Source organism: Bos indicus, chromosome X, assembly GCF_029378745.1.
Source record: "Bos indicus isolate NIAB-ARS_2022 breed Sahiwal x Tharparkar chromosome X, NIAB-ARS_B.indTharparkar_mat_pri_1.0, whole genome shotgun sequence".
Taxonomy (NCBI): domain Eukaryota; kingdom Metazoa; phylum Chordata; class Mammalia; order Artiodactyla; family Bovidae; genus Bos; species Bos indicus.
Window position 1 is genome coordinate 44478989 of NC_091789.1, and position 23503 is coordinate 44502491.

General features: G+C 38.0%; 1 protein-coding gene and 1 long non-coding RNA gene across 5 annotated transcripts in view; one reads left to right on the forward strand and one right to left on the reverse strand.

Moving 5' to 3' along the window:
- LOC139181455 (uncharacterized) overlaps positions 1-23503 on the reverse strand; it is a 225858-nt gene that overhangs the window by 200156 nt on the left and 2199 nt on the right. The window contains exons 2-3 of one of the 2 annotated variants that reach the window (XR_011565403.1): positions 15123-15202; positions 11126-11237 (exon numbers count right to left, since the gene is read on the reverse strand). This is a non-coding gene — a long non-coding RNA (uncharacterized lncRNA). The remainder of the gene's footprint in view (positions 1-11125; positions 11238-15122; positions 15203-23503) is intronic. The other variant, XR_011565404.1, reaches the window with a different exon arrangement.
- The window catches only part of FAM133A (family with sequence similarity 133 member A), an 82343-nt gene that overhangs the window by 6351 nt on the left and 52489 nt on the right, over positions 1-23503 (forward strand). The window lies entirely within an intron of this gene.

Here is a 23503-nt window from a genome sequence, read left to right on the forward strand (position 1 = left end):
ACCTCTCAAGATGGTTTTAAGAATAAACTAACCATTTGAGAATCATTTACTCCATGCTTGGAGTGAACCAAACCCTGGCCAGTGAACTGACATGGAGGAGTGCACAGTTAAATCAAGACCCATCAGAAAGAGCTGGAAAGGAACCCTTATTCCCAATGCCTCCTGGGTCCATAGGTGGCAGGAGGGAAACATATAGAAAGCACACTCTTCACTCCCTTACTAACTCTGCCCAGAAGATGTGCAGCAATTTCCCTAACTCATGAGGTAAAGATAACTGAGGATGCTTGGAGGTTTTCTGTGGAGGTGCACAGTGGTACACATTATGAACACCCTGAAATGTCACTCTGTGCTAGTGCTTAGTAAGTGTATGTTCCTCAAGAGTAAAATATTAAGATGTCCATTGTGACTTCATATATAAGCCATGGCTTGTCTTTCAGCATTTGTTGTTAATAGCCACTTTGTTCTCCATCTCACTCACTTGTTTCTGAATTCAGGTGCAGAGGACAGGAAGACATTTCTTCCCCTCTAAAATTCCCAAAGGATTCATTCTCACTTGTTTCACACAAAGCCAGTCATTTGGGGGAAATGTAGCAGAGTTACAGGAACTTCTTTCACTTTTTTACCTATCAGAAAATGGACTCAAACCTGGAAGTCAGGCTTAACTACATAAGATAGCTAGTCTTTTTTTTTTTTTTTTTTTTTAACCTTCACTTCTAGCTCATCTCCTGTGTGCATTAAATTCTGGTCACAAAATGTCCTACCTCAGTTTGATATTAATTTCATTTTTCCTCATTACCATCTCATGGAAGACTAGTAGGGTCTCCAAGATTTTGTGGGTCAAGTGTAGGTATTAAATCTTAAATCACTCAGTTTAACCCTCTTTTATTGGATATTGCTGTGTATGTCTACTATTGATAGATCTGTTTATTCTAGATTTACCCCCAGTTCCCTGCATCCTCTCTCCACTACTTACACATTTCACATTTAGACATATATATATATATATATGTTTACTTTATAGTCAGATTTATACTTAACAGAATAATAGAATACTAGATGATTTATGTACATTAATTAGATCCTTGATCTTATCATTATTTTATAAATAAGGAAGTGGAGGTTCAAGGAGATCAACTTATTTCCTAAGTCATACAGTTTGAAAGTGACAGATCAAGAATTAAAATCAGGTCTTGCTGACTCTTGAATTCATGTATTTAACTACTGCTTATGGTTTGAGGTTGTGTAATGGCTTTGGAGAATTTTATTTTGTTTTTAAGTTCTATATTAAAAGCATTTTCTTCAATGTTTTAACTGAAATTATCAAACAAAGAAAAGTTTAATTTTCTAGTGAATACCAACACAGCCACCATCTAGGTTCTGCAATTAACACTTTACTATCATTGCTTTAGGCTATATCTGTCCATCAACCTATCCTTCTATCCATCCATCATCCCATCTTATCGTTATGTATTTCAAAGTTGCAGCTATCAGTATACTTTCCCCGAATACTCCAGCATGTAGTTCATTAACTGGAGTTTGTTTATAGATTTTCTGTTGATTTAAAATTTACATGAAATGTACAAACCATAACTATACAATTCCATAATTCCCTTTGCCAAAAACTACACAAAAGAGAGAAAAAAACTTTGAGGGGTAAGAAATCTGGGACAGTGTTTTTCAAACACAGGATGAGCTGTCATAGGAAGAAAAGTGTATCAGGCTGATGTGCTGATTCAGTGCTCAGTGTCTGCCATCCTACAACTTAATTGTGAGAACGTGCCTTCTCTAAATCTCAATTTTCTCATCTGTCAAATTAAGATAGTATTACTCTCCTTCCAGGATTATTGTTAGCATCAAATGAGATAATGCATGTAATGTGCTTCACCCATTATTGTTATTATATTCATTAAATTAGCCATGTTTATCTTAAAAGATACAAGAGAGGGACTTCTTTAATGCTATGTTAGTGAACTAGCTTAATCTGTGATTGGTTATAAACTGAAAATTTAGGAGAACATATATACAGTAATCAAGGAACTGCTCTGTGATTAAACTCTGAACTTTCTTAATTAGTTTATCTGAAGTTCACTTTCATTTGTCACAACCACCTATATCCCAGGCTCTTTTGTACGATCTGGGGAAATTACGAGTAATGAAAGACACCACCTCAGCCCTTATGGATCTTAATAGGAATAATAGGGAACAAATACTTATAAATGAGGGGAAGTAATAAAAGTTGTACTGAGGGCACTCTGGAAAGCATATATTTGGTGACCTAATGTTCAAATCTCTTATAGGCATATTTTTGTTTAGAATAGCACCCCAAGGAGAACAAAGGGCTTTAATTATTTATAAAATGCATTTATCATTTCTTTCCATCTTCATTCCATCATCCCTCTTCTCTAAGTCATGCATTTCCCCAAAATAATCTGTTACAGAAGTGTTGATATTTCGAATGATTAGTAAAAAGCAATCTGAAAGCATGTCAATGACAAAGGATAGGACTTATCATCTAAAGACCCGTTTATTAACAGCAGTTTATTCTTCTTTTTCTCCCTTCCCTTACTTTCAACAGCCAAAACTCAAGACTATATGTTAGAATGGGAAATAGTAAAATATGATTATATCTCAATCTACCTCAATATTTAACAGTTTTTTGTCAATGTAAATTGACTTCAACAACTGATACTTTTTTAAACCAGTTAAGTCATCAATCAGCACATTAACATACTTAACATTAGTATTCCTAATGACAAAATTATTATCTTTGAAATAAACTGCCAATGAGGTACTCAGTAATAACTGACCTCACTACAATAGTATTCTTTTATATGTGAATATTGAGTTAATGATATTTGGTTTAGATTTAGAATGTGCAGTTGAGCTAACATGCCTTATCGGCATGTCTCTAAGCATATGCCATTAAGAAACATGTATATTTAAAGAAGGGAGGAAACAAAATCTTATATATAACTATAAAAAAATAAAGTAATTTCTGGCCTGTTCTTTTGTTTTTAGTACTCAGAGAAGCATGCGCCACTCCTGCCTCCACTCCATCTCTATCCCTTAACCTTTTTATACAAGTACATCTTTCTTTAATGACTTAATAAATATAGCCTCTTTCTAGCCTTTCTAAAAACACACCAGAAAGATATACAATATACCTACTCCTCCCTTATTGATTTTATTATAGATATTCACAATATAGTCATATCACCCCATTAATAAGCACATATTTTTTTAAGCATGTTAATAGGGGATAATTTCTAGCAGCCTAGTCAATCTATTACCATTCTTCTTAAAGACTGGAAGAGTTTCAAACTTGAAAATTTTATCATCAACCATGTGGGCCTCGATCAAAGAAAAGGCAAATCGAACATTGCATAAGAAGATCAAGTAATTTAAGAAGTAATTTAAAGCAGTGTAAAAAAGGATCAGGGCCTTTAATTTATTTTCAATAGTACCTCTAGCTTGTTATAATCCTTCAAAGTCTTTAGTAAAATAAGACATGGTCTATTTTGTGGTCTTCAATCTTTTGAGGTGAGGTTACTTTATATTTCCTGGAATAGCTACTATTTCTTTTTTTTTTTTCTTTTTTTTAAATTTTATTTTTAAACTTTACATAATTGTATTAGTTTTGCCAAATATCAAAATGAATCCATCACAGGTATACATCCTGAACCCTCCTCCCTCTTCCCTCCCCATACCATCCCTCTGGGTCGTCCCAGTGCACGAGTCCCAAGCATCCAGTATCGTGCATTGAACCTGGACTGGCATCTCGTTTCATACATGATATCTTACATGTTTCAATGCCATTCTCCCAAATCTTCCCACCCTCTCCCTCTCCCACAGAGTCCATAAGACTGTTCCATACATCAGTGTCTCTTTTGATGTCTCATACACAGGGTTATTGTTATCATCTTTCTAAATTCCATATATATGTGTTAGTATACTGTATTGGTGTTTTTCCTTCTGGCTTACTTCACTCTGTATAATAGGCTCCAGTTTCATCCACCTCATTAGAACTGACTCAAATGAATTCTTTTTAATGGCTGAGTAATACTCCATTGTGTATATGTACCACAGCTTTCTTATCCATTCATCTGCTGATGGACATCTAGGTTGCTTCCATGTCCTGGCTATTATAAACAGTGCTGCGATGAACATTGGGGTACACGTGTCTCTTTCAATTCTGGTTTCCTTGGTGTGTATGCCCAGCAGTGGGATTGCTGGGTCGTATGGCAGTTCTATTTCCAGTTTTTTAAGGAATCTCCACACTGTTCTCCAGAGTGGCTGTACTAGTTTGCATTCCCACCAACAGTGTAAGAGGGTTCCCTTTTCTCCACATCCTCTTCAGAATTTATTGCTTGTAGACTTTTGGATCACAGCCATTCTGACTGGTGTGAAACGGCACCTCATTGTGGTTTTGATTTGCATGCCTCTGATAATGAGTGATGTTGAGCATCTTTTCATGTGTTTGTTAGCCATCTGTATGTCTTCTTTGGAGAAATGTCTATTTAGTTCTTTGGCCCATTTTTTGATTGGGTCGTTTATTTTTCTGGAATTGAGCTGCAGGAGTTGCTTGTATATTTTTGAGATTAGTTGTTTGTCAGTTGCTTCATTTGGTATTATTTTCTCCCATTCTGAAGGCTGTCTTTTCACCTTGCTTATAGTTTCTTTTATTGTGCAGAAGCTTTAAATTTTAATTAGATCCCATTTGTTTATTATGGAAGCAACCTAGATGTCCATCAGCAGATGAATGGATAAGAAAGCTGTGGTATATATATATATACACAATAGAATATTACTCAGCCATTAAAAAGAATACATTTGAATCAGTTCAAATGAGGTGGATGAAACTGTAGCCTATTATACAGAGTGAAGTAAGCCAGAAAGAAAAACACCAATACAGTATACTAAGACATACATATGGAATTTAGAAAGATGGCAATGATAACCCTGTATGAGAGACAGCAAAAGAGACACAGATATATAGAACAGTCTTTTGGACTCTGTGGGAGAAGAAGCGGGGGCATGATTTGGGAGAATGGCATTGAAACATGTATAATATCATATATGAAACGAATTGCTGGTCCAGGTTCGATGCTTGATACTGGATACTTGGGGCTGGTGCACTGGGACGATTCAGAGGGATGGTAAGGGGAGGGAGGTGGGAGGGGGGGTTAGGGACAGGAAACACGTGTACACCTGTGGCAGATTCATGCTGATGTATGGCAAAACCAATACAATATTGTAAATTAATTAGCCTCTAATTAAAATAAATTTAATTAAAAAAATAAAAGGGGCAAGTGTATAAAACTATGTACTTATTTATATAAAAATAAATAAATAAAAGTTAGTTTCCAATATTACATAGCTCAAATATGTGCCTTATGGCACTTTCACAATTTATCATTTATTTTCTGACTCTACACATCCACATAATTGTTTATAATTCTAAAATGTTCCTATTCCTCATGTTGTCTTTTCTGATCACAACAGTAAGTTCTGATCATTATATAAAATTTAGAATACCAAAAATCACAAATATAAATTGCCTAAAACTCCATTACACATGGATAACTACCATCAACATTTTTGGATACTACATATAATTTACATATATATGCATGCATTTCCATATTATGAGATGTTTTTCATTAAACAATTTATCTGAGATACCTTTCAATGTCAGCATAGATTATTATTTTAACTGCCTTTACATTATTCAACTGTATGAATAAACAATAGCTTATAAATCGAATCCCCTCTTTTTGGACATTTAAATTGTTTCAGAAATTTCAGTATTGTCAGTTCAGTCGCTCAGTTATGTCCGACTCTTTGCGACCCTATGAATCTCAGCACGCCAGGCCTCCCTGTCCATCACCAACTCCCGGAGTTCAATCAAACTTACTTCCATCAAGTCAGTGATGCCATCCAGCCATCTCATCCTCTGTCGTCCCCTTCTCCTCCTGCCCCCAATCCCTTCCAGCATCAGAGACTTTTCCAATGAGTCACCTCTTCGCATGAGGTGGCCAAAGTACTGGAGTTTCAGCTTTAGCATCAGTCCTTCCAAAGAAATCCCAGGGCTGATCTCCTTTAGAATGGACTGGTTGGATCTCCTTGCAGTCCAAGGGACTCTCAAGAGTCTGCTCCAACACCACAGTTCAAAAGCATCAATTCTTCGGCGCTCAGCCTTCTTCACAGTCCAACTCTCACATCCATACATGACCACTGGAAAAACCACAGCATTGACTAGACGGACTTTTGTTGGCAAAGTAATGTCTCTGCTTTTCAATATGCTATCTAGGTTGGTCATAACTTTCCTTCCAAGGAGTATCAGATCAGATCAGATCAGTGACTCAGTCGTGTCCGACTCTTTGCGACCCCATGAATTGCAGCACGCCAGGCCTCCTTGTCCATCACCAACTCCCAGAGTTCACCCAGACTCACATCCATTGAGTCAGTGATGCCATCCAGCCATCTCATCCTCTGTCATCCCCTTCTCCTCCTGCCCCCAATCCCTCCCAGCATCACAGTCTTTTCCAATGAGTCAACACTTCGCATGAGGTGGCCAAAGTACTGGAGTTTCAGCTTTAGCATCATTCCTCCCAAAGAAATCCCAGGGCTGATCTCCTTCAGAATGGACTGGTTGGATCTCCTTGCAGTCCAAGGGATTCTCAAGAGTCTTCTCCAACACCACAGTTCAAAAGCATCAATTCTTCAGCACTGAGCTTTCTTCACAGTCCAACTCTCAAATCCATACAAGACCACTGGAAAAGCCATACCTTGATTAGACGGACCTTTGTTGGAAAAGTAATGTCTCTGCTTTTCAATATGCTATCTAGGTAGGTCATAAATTTTCTTCCAAGGAGTAAGCATCTTTAATTTCATGGCTGCAGTCACCATCTGCAGTGATTTATGAGCCCACCAAAATGAGGTCTTACACTGTTTCCATTGTTTCCCCATCTATTTCCCATGAAGTGATTGGACGAGATGCCAAGATCTTCGTTATCTGAATGTTGAGTTTTAAGTCAACTTTTTCACTCTCCTCTTTCACCTTCTTCAAGAGGTTTTTTAGTTCCTCTTTACCTTCTGCCATAATGGTGGTGTCATCTGCATATCTGAGGTTATTGATATTTCTCCGTGAAATATTGATTCCAGCATGTGCTTCTTCCAGCCCAGCATGTCTCATGATGTACTCTGCATATAAGTTAAATAAACAGGGTGACAATATACAGCCTTGACATACTCATTTTCCCATTTGGAACCAGTCTTTTTTTCCATGTCCAGTTCTAACTCTTGCTTCCTGACCTGCATACAAATTTCTCAAGAGACAGGTCAGGTGGTCTGTTATTCCCATTTCTTTCAGAATTTTCCACTGTTTACTGTGATCCACACAGTCAAAGGCTTTGGCATAGTCAATAAAGCAGAAATAGATGTTTGTCTGGAACTCTCTTGCCTTTTTGATGATCCAGTGGATGTCAGCAAATTGATCTTTGGTTCCTCTGCCTTTTCTAAAACCAGCTGGAATATTTGGAAGTTCGTGGTTCTCATATTGCTGAAGCCTGGCTTGGAGAATTTTGAGCATTACTTTACTAGCATGTGAGATGAGTGCAATTTTGCGGTAGTTTGAGGATGATCTGGCATTGCCTTTCTTTGTGATTGGAATGAAAACTGACCTTTTCCAGTCCTGTGGCCACTGCTGAGTTTTCCAATTTGCTGGCATATTGAATACAGCACTTTCACAGCATCATCTTCCAGGATTTGAAATAACTCAACTGGAATTCCATCACCTCCACTAGCTTTGTTCGTAGTGATGCTTTCTAAGGCCCACTTGACTTCACATTCCAGGATGTCTGGCTCTAGGTCAGTGATCACACCATTGTGATTATCTGGGTCATGAAGATCTTTTTTATATAGTTCTTCTGTGTATTCTTGCCACCTCTCCTTAATATCTTCTGCTTCTGTTAGGTCCATACAATTTCTGTTCTTTATCGAGACCATCTTTACATGAAATGTTCCCTTGGTATCTCTAATTTTCTTGAAGAGATCCCTAGTCTTTCCCATTCTGTTGTTTTTCTCTATTTCTTTGCATTGATTGCTGAGGAAGTCTTTCTTATCTCTTCTTGCTCTTCTTTGGAACTCTGCATTCAGATGCTTATATCTTTCCTTTTTTCCTTTGCTTTTCGCTTCTCTTCTTTTCACAGATATTTGTAAGGCCTCCCCAGACAGCAATTTTGCTTTTTTGCATTTATTTTCCATGGGGATGGTCCTGATCACTGTCTCCTCTACAATGTCATGAACCTCAGTCCATAGTTCATCAGTTACTCTATTGATCAGATCTAGTCCCTTAAATCTATTTCTCACTTCCACTGTATAATCATAAGTATAATGAACAGTATGAAAAGGCAAAATGATAGGATACTGAAAGAGGAACTCCCCAGGTCAGTAGGTGCCCAATATGCTACTGGAGATCAGTGGAGAAATAACTCCAGAAAGAATGAAGGGATGGAGCCAAAGCAAAAACGATACCCAGTTGTGGATGTGACTGGTGATAGAAGCAAGGTCCAATGCTGTAAAGAGCAATATTGCATAGGAACCTGGAATGACAGGTCCATGAATCAAGGCAAATTGGAAGTGGTCAAACAAGAGATGGCAAGAGTGAACGTCGACATTCTAGGAATCAGCGAATGAAAATGGTCTGGAATGGGTGAATTTAACTCAGATGACCATTATATCTACTACTGTGGGCAGGAATCCCTCAGAAGAAATGGAGTAGCCATCATGGTCAACAAAAGATTTTGAAATGCAGTACTTGGATACAATCTCAAAAATGACAGAATGATCTCTGTTCATTTCCAAGGCAAACCATTCAATATCACAGTAATCCAAGTCTATGCCCCAACCAGTAACTCTGAAGAAACTGAAGTTGAACGGTTCTATGAAGACCTACAAGACCTTTGAGAACTAACACCCAAAAAAGATGTCCTTTTCATTATAGGGGACTGAAATGCAAAAGTAAGAAGTCAAGAAACACCTGGAGTAACAGGCAAATTTGGCCTTGGAATATGGAATGAAGCAGGGCAAAGGCTAATAGAGTTTTGCCAAGAAAATGTACTGGTCATAGCAAACACCCTCTTCCAACAACACAAGAGAAGACTCTACACATGGACAGTACCAGGTGGTCAACACCAAAATCAGATTGATTATATTCTTTGCAGCCAAAGATGAAGAAGCTCTATACGGTCAACAAAGAGAAGACCAGGAGCTGACTGTGGCTCAGATCGTGAACTCCTTATTAACAAATTCAGACTGAAATTGAAGAAAGTAGGGAAAACCACTAGACCATTCAGGTATGACCTAAATCAAATAAAAGCTCTTAAACATCAACAAATTTTGGTATTTAAAAAAATCGTTTAATACATTTTTGGTAGATGAAAATGCGTTAATCTGCCCTGAGTAACAAAACTTTGACTCAAGTGCACTTTACAGTACACAAATACTTTTCGTGTACTAAAAAAAAATGATAACATTAGTACAGAGATTTAAGCCATATTTAATATGAAATAAATGTTTCTGCCATAAATTTTATTTTTCACATATAAACATAGTAATTGAGGTAAGCCATTTGTGAGCTCTTGCTTCCTTGTGAAATCACTAATAATTACACTAATGGGAATATTCAATAACATGAGCTAAACAAACCTAAACACAACATTTCAAAAGATCTAACTTATTTCCAAAACAGTTGTTCAGAAAATCAACTGGGGATTTCCCTAAGCTAGAGAAATTTTCTGATACTTTCCCATGTGCTGCTTAGAGACTGATCATTTAGTAAAGTTGCAATTGCAAAGAGTTGATCCATTTCCATAAAGCCTCATCATCTATACAGATTTTTAAAAAATACCTATGGTCTTTTGCTAGCCCTTCAGCATAATTAAATGCAGCTGTATTCTTTATGTAAAAGAAGTCCTAACAATTAATTGGCAACCAGCTGACAGTAATTATGCTGTGAAAATTCAACTTTTCCATTATTCAAAAGTATATTACACTGGTTGAAATGTTTTCCTAGCACCCTGAACCTAGTCAAAAATAATGAAAAACATGTTTAAGTTATATATTTGTTTTGGTGAATTTTTAAATTTGTTTTTCAATCCACAGACTGATGAACTCTATTAAAACTTGAGTTACACCTAAATAATTATAAGTAATGCATCATATTCCCATATTTTTACTGGATTAAAAGGAATGTTTTCCTTTAAAGCAAGACAGGCTGGTGAGAGTTAATACCAATTTTAACAGCTTTACAGCTGATATTTTATGTGAAGCTGTAAATAGTCGTGACAGTTTAAGGAAATCATTACAAGAAAAATTTTTACTTTCCTCACATTTTGTTTCTTATACAGTGCAGTGCAAATGTTCTAAGTGATGCCATCTGCTATGCTACCTCTTGTGTTCTCTTAAACTTCTGCAAACAGTTCTTATAAATGAATTTCCTGACCAAAAGAACATTTTTAGAAACCATGGCAAAAATAAATAAATAAAAATCACTGATCTGACTTCTATGTCCCCAGTTAATATCCTGGTCAAAACTAAGAGGAGGTTCACACTGGCGATGGTTTGTAAACCACTATCTTGCATAGAAATGCATGTCTGGGGTCTGGGAATGGTCCAAATGTATTCAACATTACCAAAGAAAAGCATTTGTCACAGACTTTTTGTTAGAAAACAAACTGGGTAGTGTTCTGACTCCTTGGAGGAATGTATAAAATTTCAAATTCACCTTCAAGGACTTCAGACATAGGGAGTAAGGAAGTATGCAGGCAGGTGGGTGTTTACCAGGAATTAGTTCTGGGCTAGTGATTTAGGGAGGAAAAATTCAAGAAAGAATAGTAGCTGTTACATGAAATCCATGAAAGAGAAAGGATTTTCTTCCTTGAAGACAGACAAACCTGAATAAGTTAGTATCAACTCTAACATCTTTAGTATCATGATATATTACCTGGAGTTATCAAGTAAAACTCAATTATCCTAAATATAGCAATAAATTCTTATTTGAATGGTCACTGCATGTCAAACACTCTAAAAGCACTTGATAAACAATATCTCATGTAAAACTTACAATAATTCTATGAGTAGTCAGATAACAAGCTTCCCAGGTGACTCAGTGATAAAGCCTACCAATGCACAAGGCGCAGGAGATGTGACTTGGATCCCTGGGTCAGGAAGATCCCCTGGAGAAGGAAATGGCAACTCACTTCAGTATTTTTGCCTGGGGAATTCCATGGACAGAGGAGTCTGGCAGGCTACAGTCCATGGGGTCGCAAAGAGTCAGACACGACGACTGACTGAGCACACACACACACATATACACACATTCAGATAAATAGGCCCATTTTAGAGATAGGAAAAACAAGGATTAGAGGGGCTTAGTAACTTGCAAAAGGTCACACAGCAATAAGTGACAAAAGTGGGAGTCAATACCAAGACTATTAGACTTCAAATATGAGCTTTCATCGTCTGTATTGCCCAATTCCTGTAAATGTCCCTTGGGTTCTGCTCAAGGATGCTTAGGAGTAAACCGCGTTTTCAGCTTTTTTTTTTTTTTTTTTTTTCCCTTCTTACACCTATTGATTGTTAGACTCTTTCAGTTCAGTCCCACAGTCGTGTCTGACTCTTTGGGACACCATGAATTGCATTATGCCAGGCCTCCCTGTCCATCACCAACTCCCGGAGTTCACTCAGACTCACGTCCATCGAGTTGGTGATGCCATCCAGCCATCTCATCCTCTGTCGTTCCCTTTTCCTCCTGCCCCCAATCCCTCCCAGCATCAGAGTCTTTGCCAATGAGTCAACTCTTCACATGAGGTGGCCAAAGTATTGGAGTTTCAGCTTTACCATCATTCCTTCCAAAGAACACCCAGGACTGATCTCCTTCAGAATGGACTGGTTGGATCTCCTTGCAGTCCAAGGTACTCTCAAAGGTCTTCTCCAACACCACAGTTCAAAAGCATCAATTCCTTGGCACTCAGCTTTCTTCACAGTCCAACTCTCACATCCATACAAGACCACTGGAAAAACCATAGCCTTGACTAGATGGACCTTTGTTGGCAAAGTAATGTCTCTGCTTTTCAATATGCTATCTAGGCTGGTCATAACTTTCCTTGCAAGGATTAAGTGTCTTTTAATTTCATGGCTGCAATCACCATCTGCAGTGATTTTGGAGCCCCCAAAAATAAAGTCTGACACTGTTTCCCCATCTATGTCCCATGAAGTGATAGGACCGGATGCCATGATCTTAGCTTTCTGAATGTTGAGCTTTAAGCCAACATTTTCACTGTCCTCTTTCACTTTCATCAGGAGGCTTTTTTTAGTTCCTCTTCACTTTGTGCCATAAGGGTGGTGTCATCTGCATATCTGAGGTTATTGATATTTCTCCCAGCAATCTTGATTCCAGCTTGTGCTTCCTCCAGCCCAGTGTTGCTCATGATGTACTCTGCATATAAGTTAAATAAGCAGGGTGGCAATATACAGCCTTGATGTACTCCTTTTCCTATTTGGAACCAGTCTGTTCTTCCATGTCCAGTTCTAACTACTGCTTCTTGACCTCCATACAGATTTCTCAGAAGGCAGGTAAAGTGGTCTGGTATTCCCATATCTTTAAGAATTTTCCACAGTGCTGTGATCCACACAGTCAAAGGCTTTGACATAGTCAATAAATCAGAAATAGATGTTTTTCTGGAACTCTCTTGCTTTTTCGATGATCCAATGGATGTGTAATAAAGATTATACAAATAATAACATGTATACTCCTAGCATACAGTAAGCACTGCATAAGCATTTTTTGTAAGGCGATCAAACCAATCAATCCTAAAGGAGATCAACGCTGAATATTCACTGGAAGGACTGATGCTGAATCTCCAATACTTTGGCCACTTGATGCGAAGAGCTGACTCATTAGAAAAGACCACGATGCTGAGAAAGATTGAAGGCAGGAGGAGAAGGGTATGACAGAGAATGAGATGGTTGGATGGCATCACCGTCTCAATGGACGTGAATTTGAGCAAGTGTCAGGAGATGGTGAAGGACAGAGAAGACTGGCGTGCTGCAGTCCACGGAGTCACAGAGTCAGACACAACTGAGCTACTGAACACGAAGTTAACTTTAAGATTTTCGGAAGAAGGACCTTTTAATTCTTCTTTTTGTCCCTATGGGAGGTTCTGGCCACTGGCAGTCCTGTTTCTTTTCCACTTGTTTTTATTCTCCTATGGTGGTTGCGGTGGTTTTGTTGCTAAGTTGTGTCTGACTTTTTGTGACCCCATGAACTGTAGCCTGCCAGGCTCCTTGTCCATGGGTTTCCCCAGGCAAGAATACTGGAGTGGGTTGCTATTTCCTTCTCCAGGGGATCTTCCCCATCCAGGGATCAAATTTGCATCTCCTGCATTGCAGGCAGATTCTTTACAGACTGAGCCACCAGAGAAACCATTATTCTCCTATAGAAGAGTCATAAATCAGTGATTAACATGCTGGAATACTACTCAGCAATACAAAGAATAGCGTATTGATACAGGTACAAATTCTATGGATTGTAAGGTTATTTAGCTTAGTGAAAATATGTCATCCTCAAAAGTTTACATGCTGTATAAGTCCATTCATGTAACAATCTGTATAATTTTTTCATTTCAAAATTGATAACAAAGTAATAGTTGTCAGAATTTAGGGATAAGAGGAACAGTTTTGAATTTTGATTTTTAGTAGTAGTTCCATGAATCTATACATGTGATAAAATGACATGGAACTATACACAAACACACACTCACACTCATACACACAGAGAGAGAGGAATGCACGTAAAATCTATCAAAATCTGAATGACATCTGTAGACTATCCAATGTTAACTTCCTGGCTTGGGTATTTAGTCATGTAAGATATTACCATTAGTTGCAGCTGGGTGAAGGGTATACAGGAATTTTCTGTACTATTTTTGCAACTTTCTGTGAGTCATTAATTATCTCAAAATAAAATTTTTAAATGCTCATTAAGGATGCTTTTGCTGCTATTGCTGCTGCTAAGCCACTTCAGTTGTGTCCGACTCTGTGTGACCCCATAGACAGCAGCCCACCAGGCTCCCCCATCCCTGAGATTCTCCAGGCAAGAACACTGGAGTGGGTTGCCATTTCCTTCTCCAATGCATGAAAGTGAAAAGTGAAAGTGAAGTCGCTCAGTCGTGTCCAACTCTTAGTGACCCCATGGACTGCAGCCTACCAGGCTCTCCGTCCATGGGATTTTCCAGGCAAGAGTACTGGAGTGGGGTGCCACTGCCTTCTCTGAAGGATACTTCTACTAGTAGATAAAGCTGGGCTAATTTCCTTATTTGTCCAAGGCCAAATTCACCAGACTGGTATTTTAGAACACTATAAGTTAGGAGAATTGTTAATAGCTGTGCTGCAGAAACGCTTTCTGAGGTCAGTACATTTAGGGAACATGACATACCCCATCCCCTCTTGGAGATTCCCTTCTACATTGCTCTGTGAGCAATCTGTGCACCAGAATTATCCAAATAAAAATTAAGGCAGAAATGATCTTTGAATCAAAGAAATCATCACAATCCTTAGCCACACACTGGAAAGAATATCTTCCACTTACAATGAAATTTAAACAAAAATATTGTAGGACTCTGAGCTAACGCTTGCTTTTCCCTTAACTGTTCAAGCTGTGAATATCTGATTTAGGCCTGTGACAGACATTGAAAGCAGCAAGAAATGACCCATTAGGAAAATAGCTTCATAATATAGAACAAAAAGGGAGCTGGAGTTAAGGAGAAATTATACCAACACATCATCTTCATTTTCAGAAGGCAGCTAGAGACTGCTTCAGTATGAGGAGACAGATAAGCAACAGGTAACTAAAGATGCTGGCCAGTCCGTTGAGCAGAAATTAATGAGAAGATTGCCACAGAATACCTCTAAAGCAGGCATTTCACTGAGTCATGGTGACCTATTCAATGCAAAGCTGGCACTAGTGAGGGCTGAGAAAGTAGAGAATACTATAAACTGAAGATAGAAATGGCCTCCAGCAGAAAATAAATATGGCAATTCAGAAAGAGAATGAGACAAACCTGAATTGAAGTTTCTGTGATGCACAGGCTCATTCCTCCTACCACTTCACACATCAGCAAACAGTTGCTCCCATTCAAATCTGGAAATAAAATGGACAATGCCTAAGCACAGATGATTTAAAAATAAGAAGCAGAACAGCATAAGCAAAAAGTAGATGAAGGAAGAAGAAACTGAAGAACAGGCTCTGAATAGTCTTTAAAAGCCTCTTTTAACAGGTAAACTCTACAATTCTACTGAAGGATATTAAACACAGCTTGTCCTTGGATAAGAAGACAATAATATGATACTCCTGATTTTATGTAAATGAAATCATAAAATAATAATCAAAATATCAATAGGCCTTAGGGAGGGAGCCTGAAAAAAACTGATACTACAGTTCATCTCAGAAAATAAATAGATGAACATATCCCTCCAAAATCTTAAAAACAAGTTTTATAAGGACCTTTCTTACCAAATAATAAAATGTATATGAGAAATGTGTTTTAGAAGATTTATACTGGCACAAGAATAACACTACTAAACAAAACAGTCCAGAAATAGGTACAAACAAATAAGGGAATGGATTACATAATAAAGGCAGCAATTAATTACATTGGATATTCAATATTCAATAAATGGTGTCAAAACAACAGATTAGTTGTGAAGAAAGATAAAAAGTCATATAGCTACCTAAACCCTTGCTTGGGCTTGTGCTTATTCATTCAGTTGTGTCCAAGTCTTTGCAACTGCAACATTTTCCCTTAATTCAAAGACAGTTCTTAAAATTAACAATCAATTAGAAAAAGTTGCTCTTAAAACTATACCCTTGTAACAGAGTTTTGGATTTCACTTTGGCTGCTCCTGGCATGTCACTGTTTGTTATCAGAGCAAAACAAACAAACAAACCAAGATTCTTCAAGTCAGACTCAGTGCACTACAATTATCTACAAAAGCACAGGGATAGAGAGGGAGGAAAAATGACTAAGAGTAGATTTAAGAATCCAAAAAAAAAAAAAAATTCCCCAAATAATAATAGCCTGAGTTTTTATAGTTTGGGGGAAGAGATATGGAATATGGTTGTCAAAAATATTAGATCTGGAGCCAAAACCTATGGTACATTCATAAAATGGAATATTCTTCATCAACAAATAGAAATGATCCATGAAAAGACATAAATGAATGATAGATGCATACTGATAAATCAAAGAAGCTAATCTGAAAGGGTTACATACACTATAATTCCATTAATATGACACTCTGGAAAAGGCAAAACTATAAAGATGGTTAAAAGCACAGTGGTTGCCATGGGCTGGAGGGTGTAGTTAAATAGGCAAAGAATCTGGATTTTCTTAGGTTAGAGAAACTATTCAGTATAATACTATATAGCATATATAACACCTATACATTTGTTAAAACCAATAGAACTTAATGACACAAAGAATAATGTATACAAATCTTTATATATGTAAATAAAGTAAAACATTTAAGAAGTTGTTGGATCCCAAGATGAAATGATAACTGTAACAAGAATCTAACTGTATTAGAAATATATGAAATAATTTCAATGAAGGTGGTGGTGGAAAAATGTTCTAATGTAGGTAACGTTGGAAATTCAGACAAAAAATAATAATAATAAAGCAAAAAGGAACAATGCATAGCACAGTCCTCTTTTGGGTAAAGTATTTCTCATGGATAACTGGTTAACAATTTTGAAACCACTCACTTCAAATATATAGTGGGATGAACAATTATGTAAAAGGATAGCAGACAGTCGAATCCATGCTTCTAACTGTTGGAGTGGTATGTTAGAAACAAGAGGGGAAGGATAGATCAACACATGTTAATCCATGTGTTAACAGATTAGAGTTGGAGACATCAGTATAAATTCATGAGTAACTAAATATAGAAATAAGTAGTTAAATATAGAAATGTGAGTATCAGATCAGATCAGATCAGTCGCTCAGTCGTGTCCGACTCTTTGCGACCCCATGAATCACAGCACACCAGGCCTCCCTGTCCATCACCAACTCCCGGAGTTCACTCAGACTCACGTCCATCGAGTCAGTGATGCCATCCAGCCATCTCATCCTCTGTCGTCCCCTTCTCCTCTTGCCCTCAATCCCTCCCAGCATCACAGTCTTTTCCAATGGGTCAACTCTTGGCATGAGGTGGCCAAAGTACTGGAATTTCAGCTTTAGCATCATTCCTCCCAAAGAAATCCCAGGGCTGATCTCCTTCAGAATGGACTGGTTGGATCTCACTGCAGTCCAAGGGACTCTCAAGAGTCTGCTCCAACACCACAGTTCAAAAGCATCAATTCTTCGGCGCTCAGCCTTCTTCACAGTCCAACTCTCACATCCATAAAAGACCACAGGAAAAACCATAGCCTTGACTAGACTGACCTTTGTTGGAAAAGTAATGTCTCTGCTTTTCAATATGCTATCTAGGTTGGTCATAACTTTCCTTCCAAGGAGTAAGCATCTTTTAATTTCATGGTTGCAGTCACCATCTGCAGTGATTTTGGAGCCCAAAAAAATAAAGTCTGACACTGTTTCCACTGTTTCCCCATCTATTTCCCATGAAGTGATGGGACCGGATGCCATGATCTTCGTTTTCTGAATGTTGAGCTTTAAGCCAACTTTTTCACTCTCCACTTTCACCTTCGTCAAGAGGCTTTTGAGTTCCTCTTCACTTTCTGCCATAAGAGTGGTGTCATCTGCATATCTGAGCTTATTGATATTTCTCCCGGCAATCTTGATTCCAGCTTGTGTTTCTTCCAGTCCAGCATTTCTCATGATGTACTCTGCATATAAGTTAAATAAACAGGGTGACAATATACAGCCTTGACGTATTCCTTTTCCTATTTGGAACCAGTCTGTTGTTCCATGTCCAGTTCTAACTCTTGCTTCCTGACTTGCATACAAATTTCTCAAGAGGCAGGTCAGGTGGTCTGGTATTCCCATCTCTTTCAGAATTTTCCAGTTTATTGTGATCCACACAGTCAAAGGCTTTGGCATAGTCAATAAAGCACAAATAGATGCTTTTCTGGAACTCTCTTGCTTTTTCCATGATCCAGCGGATGTTGGCAATTTGATCTCTGGTTCCTCTGCCTTTTCTAAACCAGCTTGAACATCAGGAAGTTCACGGTTCACATATTGCTGAAGCCTGGCTCGGGGAATTTTGAGCATTACTTTACTAGCATGTGAGATGAGTGCAATTGTGCGGTAGTTTGAGCATTTTTTGGCATTGCTTTTCTTTGGGATTGGAATGAAAACTGACCTTTTCCAGTCCTGTGGCCACTGCTGAGTTTTCCAAATTTGCTGGCATATTGAGTGCAGCACTTTCACAGCATCATAGGCCTAGGTTAATACATATACATATATTACCTTGTGCTCTCAGTTGAAATGGGTTAGAAGCAAGAAAACCTATGGAAGAAGCATACCCAGCTTCCAATATTGTCTCCAATAAAAGGAACCATAATCTTTGCAGAAATGGTTTTTAGGACCAGGGCAGAAAAAAAAACAAAAACAAAAACAAAAACCTCGAGCATCTTATAGTCCCAGAAAATAAGAAAGTGATAAAAAAAAAAAAAAAAGATGGATCTATCAAAGCGACACTGGAGCCAACTGAAAGAGTTCCCAATGGTCAAAGTGGAATTATGTTATATTCAACAACATACCCAAGGTATACAATTTTATATGAAAAGATGAGACAAAATAAAATTATTGTGGAAAAGTAAGACATAGCTGGTGCATTAAATATATACAATGAAATTTTATATGCTTGTAAAAGGACATTAGGTAAAAATGAAGGCAATCTGAATAAAATATTAATATATAGTTAATAATTATGTATCATGTTCTCTTTATTAATTGTGAAAAACATACCATACTACCATAAGATTTAAATAGCAAGTGAAACTAAATGTGGCATATTTGTGAACTTTGTGCTATCTTACCAATTTGTATATAAAGCTAAAAGTTTCCTGGAAAAAAAAAGAAAAAAGATTCTCCTAACCTAAATGCCCATAAGAAACTGATGAAATACATTATGATATATTATGTTAAGCAGAATGAAGTTTACATGCTGTGATTGAGAAAGGGTTCCAAAATACATCAAATGAAAAGTTAAAGGGATAGCAGTATATTAATAAAGATAGATATAAATATTTTCATGTGAAATGTGGATATCTTTGAAGATATGATTGTTTAAAATAATTTTTATACTTTTCAGTATATTTTCCATATTTTCTGTAATGGATGTATTTTATAATCAAGATATAATAAAATAACAATAAAGTGATAACTTTCAGTGAAGCATACTGCAAAGATATACTTAATAACCTTAGTTTACATAACTTATGAGTAAAAGATGAGAAAACCACTTGCAAACACTTTTACTAGCAACACAGAAGGAAATAATAGCTCCATTATGTTTATTTTTTCTTTGGAAATACCTCTGTCATACAAAATTTTAAAACATAAATAATTTAGAAGTGGTATTAATGTGTTATTAAAAATTCATAACTCTATGTTACTTTGTCAGTGATAATAATGTACTATATGTAAAGTACTATAGCATAATAAATAATTCATAATTTATAGCACAATTCTAAGATACATCTGGTCCAAGTTGATTTAAACTCTTTGTATCTCTGAGGAGCAGACATCACACATGTAAACTGGCTCTGTAAAGTACTTTTTTTTCCTCAAGTAAATATTAGCTTCAGTGGAGTTCTGATAATTTTCCCAGTTACACTCTAAAAGGGCATCATAAGGACTAAACTACACAGAGGCTTTACAGAATGTGTTGTGTTCTACATCTCTTATAAAGAAGTGTATTTCTAAATGCTGTGTGTTACAATACTTACATTTTTCATATTTAAATTTAAAAGACACTCACAAAAAAAAACACAAAACATAAAATTTGAATGCATGTGTGTTGGAGTTATTATACTGCAGGTAGTCCTAATCCTCGCGAACACCTAATCCAGTGAGGATTTATCATTTTTTCCAAAGCGGCCAATTCCTTTTCAAACTCAGCTTCTACCGTAATCACTTAACCCCTGAAGCTCTTTGAGGTCTAGGAGACTTGTACTATTAGACCCAGTCAGAATGGGAGCATTTGCATCATTTGATTATCTGTGTGGCCTCTTTCCTAATTAACTCTTCTTCCCTGACCTCTTCAGAAGCCCCTGCTGCTGCTTAGGAAAGCCCTTCCATTATCTACGTTTGCCGTGTTAAAGGGAAACAACAAACTTTTAGAGTGACGACCTGGACGCTCAGGGCCAAATTCAGGTTGCTAAAAACTCTCAAAAGAGAATGCGGGGACGACTGCAGCAGCGGAGGAGGTGAAGATCTCTTAGGTCGGGCTGGGGGAAGAAAGGAAACGGCTGGCCTCATCCTTAATTACTGCCAAAGGAAACAGCACACTAGTAGAAAGCACTGAGGAAGACCCCATAAGACCCTTCTCACGCCTCTGCCCCCTGCCAGTGAACTGCATTCCCAGCCAGCTTTTTTTTTTTTTTTTTTCTGGCATCATTCATTGGCTGAGAGTGTGATGGACAAACCTGCAGCCCAACGAACGTGCAAGCTCATCGGCTTTCCTGGCTCTTTTTACCTTTGACTAAGCCTAGGTGGTTGAAGCACCCACCTCCCACATTTTGCATTCCCAGAATCCTAGCTATACTCATTAAAAAATCTAGGACATCTGTCAGCTTCCCACCCCAACCCCCACCAGACTTAACCTGAAAAGACCAGTAAGTTGTCTTTCCAATTAGTTTCTTATGCCCACCCAACTTGATTTGAGAAAAGAACTTTTGGTAGAACCAAATTAAAGAGATGAACTGGGAGAAAATACACCAATCTCCATACACCAATCTTCCTGTAGTGTGCTTCTGAATGATTATTATCTGCATTTCTCCTTTTATTCTGCAAATATTCCATAATGGTATGTGTTCCTTTAATACTGGAAAATACAGAGCAGGAAAGGGCTAAATACTTCGGTAAGTGTGCTAAGCTGCAATAAGGATGTTGCATTCCATGTAGAAATTTTAAGGGCTCTACTATCTGTGATGACTGGCAAGCATGGTATATGATCCCATTTGAGAACCTCTGCAGCAGTGACCCAGGTGTTGTGTGTGTGTATGTCTGTGTGTGTGTTCAGTCATGTGCAACTCTTTACGAGACCCCATGGACTACCAGGCTCCTCTGTCCATGGAATTTTCCAGGCAAGAATACTGGAGTGGGTTGCTATTTCCTCCTCCAGAGGACCTTTCTGTACCAGGGATCAAACCCACATCTCTTGAGTCTCTTACATTGACAGGCAGAGTCTTTATCACTGCACCACCTGGGTAGCCCATAGTGAGCCTGGTCCATGCTATTTACTAGTCTTCTATTTGGCAGTGGCTTATAAGTAAATCTGCTGTCACACCATTTTCTCGATGGATGCAAAAGTCTCAGAACTAAAATACAGGCACTCTTAGAATAGCACAGCTATTGCTAAAAGCAATCATTTGCTTCCTGATTTTGTATATATCATAACCTAAATATCCAAACATGCATGACTGGTTAAACATATATTTCCTGGGTTGGAACATTTTTACATTTATTGACATGAAGGGGCTTCTCAGTGGCTCAGGGGTAAAGAATCTGCCTGCAATGCAGGAGACACGAGTTCAATCCCTGGGTTGCGAAGACTGCTTGGAGGGCATGGCAAACCACTCCAGTATTCTTGCCTGGGAAATCCCGTGGACTGAGGAGCCTGGCAGGCTCTGCTCTGTGGGGTCACAAAGAGTCGGACACAACTGAAGCAGCTGAGCACACAACAAACACATAGACATGATGGGCTACTGTTAAGCAGGGATAAATGCAAGATACTAAACTATATATGGTGGGATCTGGGAAGATTATTGGGTAATTTCATGGCAAGAGACCCTGAAATTTGCAAACCCTGTCTTCCTCCTGCTGCAACATCTTTCCTGTAAGGTCTTGAAGAAAATATATGCAGTTGGGGAAATGGCAGATGTGAAATAAAGCATTATTTGCTGTGCTCGTGACTTTGTGCCTAGTACAAAGCACTCTGGTAAACTGAGTTTAAGAGGTCTCCTCCTTAAAATAAATTCAAACCTAAATCTTAGGATCATGCATAATATTACTTAAAAGGAAAAATAAACCACACAAGGGAGGGAGACCTTCTCCCAAGTCACAGTGGAAGATGGGCTTGGGTCATTTCAGATCCTACTCTGGGAAGTGAAAACTTTTATTGATGTCCTTTCTGGGTGAGGCACTCCTGCCAATCTCCCCCCTTCCCCATCCCCACTTCTTCCCATTCTTTCCACTCCCTACCCTCCTCCCTTCCCTTCTCCCCTCTCATTTCCCATCCTTCTCTCTTCCACTCTGTTCTCCTTCCACCCTCTCCTCACCCTCCCTCTCCCTCCCCACTTTCTCTACTTCAACCCTCTTCCCCTTCTCTTCCTCTCCCCCTTATTTTAGTCCTTCTCCCCTGTCCCATTTTTCTACAATCATTTGAATGTATATCCTCTAAAAAAGACCTAAGATTTAGCAAATGCATCAAAATGTTAATTATAATCATATATTTTAAAATATCCCTTTTCCTAAGGATTCCCTACTTTTTCTATAGTAAGCAACACGTTTTTTATAATGAGGCAAATATTGTAGATTTTTATAGCATGATACACTTTATTTGACATTTCTTTATTTTAGGTTGCAGTAGAACATGAAAAATAAATATCAAATGATATAAAGTGATCATTTTCAATGAAAGGCAAAGTAGAACATATTACAAAGAAAATGTGGTTAGTACCTTTAGTTCACAGTTATGCAGGATAAGATTAGCAGATTTAAAAAAAAATACTATGTTATATTAACACCTCAGTAGTAAACAGTAGGAGAAGGCAATGGCACCCCACTCCAGTACTCTTGCCTGGAAAATCCCATGGATGGAGGAGCCTGGTAGGCTGCAGTCCATGGGGTCGCTAAGAGTAGGACATGATGGAGCAACTTCACTTTCACTTTTCACTTTCATGCATTGGAGAAGGAAATGACAACCCACTCCAGTGTTCTTGCCTGGAGAATCCCAGGGATGGGGCAGCCTGGTGGGCTGCCCTCTATGCGGTCGCACAGAGTCGGACATGACTGAAGCGACTTAGCAGCAGCAGTAAACAGTAACTTCATTATACTTAAATTTATAAATCACTATGTCACATTAACATGCTCAGTCATATCATACATGATTCGATGGACATTATTAAATATATGCTAATCTTTTTTCAAGCAGTCAAATTCCACAATGTGCTGTTCAAGAGTATAATATTGTATTTCTGTAGCAAATGAAGGAACAGCTAGTACAAAGCAGGTTTAAAGCCATAGTCTTCCGGTCT